Source organism: Pistacia vera, unplaced genomic scaffold (genome assembly GCF_008641045.1).
Source record: "Pistacia vera cultivar Batoury unplaced genomic scaffold, PisVer_v2 Contig123, whole genome shotgun sequence".
NCBI lineage: Eukaryota > Viridiplantae > Streptophyta > Magnoliopsida > Sapindales > Anacardiaceae > Pistacia > Pistacia vera.
This window is the reverse complement of record NW_022195282.1, coordinates 1,009,206-1,015,205: the sequence shown is the minus strand read 5'-3', so window position 1 is coordinate 1,015,205 and position 6,000 is coordinate 1,009,206.

Sequence of the window (6,000 nt, the reverse complement as noted above, 5' to 3'; positions counted from 1 at the left end):
GAGTCAGATAATTTTACCACAACCCTTGTTCCGTCAACTAAAAAATTATTGCGAGAACGTATGAAACTGTCAAATACACTATTTACCTATCCTCTTAATGCTCAAGAGTTCACCGTGCGTAGCTATGGTCCGGATGCCCTAGTTAATCTTCTTAGTAAAACTTGCAGCTGTAAAGTGCTTGACATTCAACATTTACCTTATCCTCATGCACTAGCAGCATTGAAACACCAACGGAAGCCGGATTTTGGTTCAAGAATTTACATGGAACTTGCTCCCCTCTCTATATGGCAAACCACCACATGGTGGCTTATTCAGAAACGATATATCCAGTTCCTCCAGAAGAGTAATGGGTAGTGTCGCCAGAGTTGATTGACATTATCATCCATCCGCCATTCAAGAAGATAGAAAAAAGGGGAGAAGAATAGTTAAGCGTATTCTATCAGCCTGTGAGGTTCCCCAGAGGATGAATAAGTGCTCGATTTGCAAGCAACCTGGCCACAAGAGAAGCAGTTGCTATAATCGATCACATGCAGATCCAGAAAATTATGTTTAAATCAATTAGAAGCAAGAAAGCAAGTAACCTGCTCTAAGATTTGTAGAGAAGATCAAATCGTTTAAGCGATAGAAGATCGCTTAAGCAATCGGCTATTATCTGCAGATTTGAATAGCAGACCTGATAAGAGCATATCTCTTAAGCAATCTTTGGTCGCTTAAGCAATCTGCTCTTATCTGTAGCTCTGAACAGTAGATCGCTTAAGCGACCTAAGATCGCTTAAATGATCTGTTGCTCAGATCAAGTCTGGTTAACATCAGATAGCTTAAGTGATCCTTGGTCGTTTAAGCGATCTGGTACTCAATCAGATATGGTGAACACCAAATCGCTTAAGTGACAGAAGCTCGCTTAAGCGATATGCTCTTATATGCAAATCTGACCAGCAGATCGCTTAAGCGACTGAAAAATCGCTTAAACGATCTGATGAAGTTATCATGTTTCTCTTTTATGGTGCATTAAATTGATTTTATGTCTTTGTATTTCCAGCTATGTCATCAAGAAGAAGGATGAAATCGAGAGAGTTGCCAAGGCTAACCGTTGAAGACTTGTTGTTTTCAATTTTTTATGTTTTAAATTTAATTGTTACCTTGAATAAATCATCCTTTATATCGTATTAAATAAAATTAATTATTTTTCATTTTCATCCATTTTAAAAAGGGTTTAATTAAGTAAAATTTCTCATATTATCTATGTAAGGCACTGATTGCTGCCTAAAGAAGTAAGACAAACAAAATAAATATTATCAACATAATTGTTATGTCAAGTCAATCAATCAATCAATCTACTGAATTAGTCACGAGTGTGACACATTAGTAGAAATGTACCTCATTTCACAAATATGGACGGTTATGATTGAATATAGAGCTGACCCATAATACGGAATATAATTTCTCACTCAAACGTGCACAATATCAAAAGATCGAGGAGATAAGAAACAAAATGGCCTTGGTCACTTAAGCGATCATGCATCGCTTAAGCGACCAACACTAAAAGTGAAGAATCGCTTAAGTGATCTTGATTCTGCCTTGGACTTGATCGCTTAAGTAATCCAATATCGCTCAAGCAAGACCTTAAATCGCTTAAGCGATCGTACACCTGAGGTGACTTGATTCTGCCTTGGATTTGATCATTTAAGCGATCGTGCACCTGGTGTGACTTGATTTTGCCTTGGACTTGATCGCTTAAGTGATCCTACATCGCTTAAGTGACCAAAGCTAAAAGTGAAGAATCGTTTAAACGAGACCTTAAATTGCTTAAGCGATCGTGCACTTGGGGTGACTTGAGTTTGCCTTGGATTTGATCGCTTAAGCGATCAAGGCTAAAAGTGAATAATCGCTTAAGTGATCTTGATTTTGCCTTGTACGTGATCGCTTAAGCAACTGTACATCAATTAAGCGACTAAGGCTAAATATATTGGATTGCGTAAGCGAGATCTGAAATTGCTTAAGTGATCCAATATATTCGAATGATCTTTATTTTGCCTTTGACAAGATCGCTTAAAAGATAGCATACATCATACATCGCTTAAGCGACCAAGGCTAAATATACAGGATTGCTTAAGCGAGATCATACATCACTTAAGCAATCAAGGCTAATGTACTTTAGTATTTTAAAAACATTAAAATTTGTATTATACAGAATTATTCTATACTTTAATATTTCTTATTTTCCATGTTTATCTACACACGTAAAAAAATTAGTTTAATTAAAATATAATTATAAAAAAAAATCGATTAAGTGATATAAATAATCAAATCAATTGACACAAGACAGATCATGGTCCATTGAACTAATCGTACAGTCCAAATTCAAGCTTATTTCAATCTAGTCCCCCCACATCGTACAAGATTTGACTGCATTTTGGTCAGTAAAAAGAGCACAATAATCATTCGCAAATACGCCATCCATATTTGTGAAATGAGATACTTTTCTACTAACATGTCACACTAGTGTACTATGACATTCATCCATATATCATACGGTTGTATGCCACATATCCCAGTTGTTATATTTTCATGTGTGAATGCCCAAGGTGTAATTTAACGTTAATAATCTTCTTACATTAACGTTAATAATCTTGTGATGTTGTCAACGTCCAAGGTTCACATTAACGTCACTTAATAAAGCGATTTTTCACTTTTAGCCGTGGTCGCTTAAGCGATCAAATGCAAGACAGAATCAAGATCACCCCGGATGCACGATCGCTTAAGCAATTTAGGTATCGCTTAGGTGATTTTTTACTTTTAGCCTTGGTCACTTAAGCGATCAAGTTCAAGGCAGAATCAAGTCACCCCAGGTGCACGATCGCTTAAGCGATTTGAAGTCTCACTTAAGCGATTCTTCACTTTTAGCCTTGGTCACTTAAGCGATGTAGGATCTTTTAAGCGATCAAGTCCAAGGCAAAATCAAGTCACCCTAAGTGCACGATCACTTAAGCAATTTAAGGTCTCACTTAAGTGATTCTTCACTTTTACCCTTGGATCGCTTAAGCGATCAAGTCCAAGGTAGAATCAAGATCACCCCAAGTGCATGATCGCTTAAGCAATTTAAGGTCTCGCTTAAACGACCCTGTATAGGAAACCCTTGATTGCTTAAGAGATATATGTAGTCGCTTAAGCGATCATGGGCAACACATATTATTTCCAGCTTTTCTCCTAAATTTTGACAAACTAAAATCACCAACACATATTAATTCCATCTTTTCTCTTGGATTTGACAACCTAATTGCATCAACACATTAATTCCATTTAACAAGAATACTAAATAAACTCAAAGTTAAAAGAGGGAAAGAAATACTGAATTGCTTTTGTACAAATATGAAATGTGTCAACTACATTAAATTACAACATTATAAACAACAAATAAATGTCCTATATACACCCAAAATAAAAGTAGTGCTGGCAACCTCCATCCTCCCTCTTCATCATTGTCTTCAACCACTTCCCAATCTTCCAAAATTATCCAGCACACCTTCAGCATCAACAGCAGCCTCTTCGTCTTCTTCTACAACACCCCTTCCAACATTATCCAACCTTGGCCTTGACCAAAAAGCATACATAACACCACAACCTAGGTATCAACAGCCTGACTCCTAACAACACCAGTTGATCCAATTCAAGACAATCCAATTATTCAAGACAACTTACTAAGAAATGCATTTCTCATAAACTATAAAACTCTAAGTCCAACTTCCATACCTTTTGATGACAACATCAACAATGACTTAGATTGGGTTCTGGTCAGTCAAAAGGGATCCATATACCCATGGAAGCACTCAACAAATAAGTGCTCCCAAAAGTTGTTCATTGTGTCGTCATTCAACCTATCCATTGGGGTGTTGGTCACGTCGAACTCAATAAATTTTAGTACATATGCCTCGCAATCAACACTACAATAGGAGGAAGAATTAGCATTAGAATTAGCTTATAGAACAATTGTATTATGTAAGTTTTATACAAAATTTACCTGGAGTTATTTATTGGGATGGGAAGGCGCTTGAGTGGCCACTTTCCTGTTAGTAGTTCATCACCCAAGTTCTAAAACATCCTGCTGTCGGACAATAGCTACGAGAACAATGTACACAACAGCTGCAACTCCATATTCAACTGCCTCTCTTGACAAATACCCGGGTTGCAATTAAGCATCTGCAGCAAGCCCTCCTCCAATAGCCAAACGATGGTTATCCAATACATATCCTTGATGTTCACGATGTAGTATACTCTTTTAATGTTTGCCTAACTGTTGCCATATTTGGGCCTTTCCCCCCATACATATTGCATGATCCTCTCATCAAACCGAAAATCATCAAGGACACCGTCAAAGTCCTCTGTGACCATTCTTTTCTGCTTGCCTCCCCTTGTTGCACCTCCACCATTGGCCTTGTTCATTAACGTGTCATATGTAATTACTAGGCTTTAGCCAAAGGTCAAATTGATGATGACACAGTGCAGATACAAAATATCACCATTACTGCTCTGTCGCAACCTCATAAGTGCTAATACCTCATCAATGTGCTGGATCAAATAAAAATAACATGATAAGTGTCTATTCAAATACCTCATCAACGGTTTTTCCTTAGGTGATCTGTTTTGTTTTAAGAGATCGTTGCTTAAGCAATCTCTTAAAACAAAATAGATTGCTTAAGCTACCTCCTTAAAAAAAAATAAAAAAAAATAAATTCGCCTAAGCGATTTAGTATACAGTACCTCATGGAAAACATAAGGAAAAATACGGGAAAACAACTCACCGAGTCGTCAGCCACTTGCCTATTGTCAACATCTTTTCAAACCACTCCTGGGGATAATCCCTGGTTTGCACTTCACACGCCCATCACTTCTAGAATCATTGTAATAGGCATAAAAGAGTTTTTTCTTTTCCTCATCTATTAGCCTATACAAATCAACCTTTAACTCCTCCGTTTTCACTTGCCCACCTCCTCTACCTTCCTGCTCACCCTCCTCCATTTTCACTTCCCCACTTTCTTTGCGTCCTGCCTCACCCTCCTCCATTTTCACTTCCCCACTTCCTCCACCTTCCTTCTTACCCTCCTCCATTTTTGCTTCTCCACTTTCACAGACTTCCTCATTTTTTTTCTTTGTTTTCCTCTTCTTTCCATATGTTACTGTCGTGTAAGGAGATTTTACGTGCTTACTCTTTTGGCTCTCTCTTTTATGCTCAGGTTGCACTTCAACCATTTTCAACACCTCCATCAACTTCCTCCTCCACCCTACCAACTTTCTCTGCCACCCTATCAACTTTTTCCTCCACCCTTTTCATCTGCTCTTCCATCTTCTTAAACCTCTCATAAACAGTTATTGTAAAACTGTCAAACAGACCGTTTATAGGGTCAACCACCTCATTCTCTCAACCCCGACACCTCAGCAAATCGGTACTTGTTGTACCGGTTTGCCAATTGGGTGGAGATGTATGGACCTCTTTATCCTCCTTCTCCTCCTCCCTCCCGTCGACTGAAGCTTCATCCTCCTCGGCCTCAAACACATTCTTAAGCAGTGGCCCTGCAGCTGCACTCACATGCATGACCCCTTTCTAGCCCCGCATTAGGTGGTCTATCCTCTCATCTACTACATCGTCCAATGCTCTGAACGATGTAACATACTCCTCTCCCGCTTCACCTTTAGTAAAGGTGAGGAAAGGACGGACAACTCCCTACAATAAGAAAAAAAATCAATCAAATTTAAGCCACATTTAAAAGCAAGTGCATATTCAAAATATTAATCCTTTAATCTTACTCGAGCCGCTTGAATTTTCATTTCTATTTTGTAGTAATCCTAATGGGCACACTTCTCAGTGTGCCACCGCAACATCCTAGGAAATTGTAGTCGCTCATCCGAAGTCTTCTTTCGCCCCCCCTGCCTTAGCCAGGATAGAGACGACCTCATATATTCGAGCCTACATTGTAAAAAAAACAGTCCATATCATAATTAAAA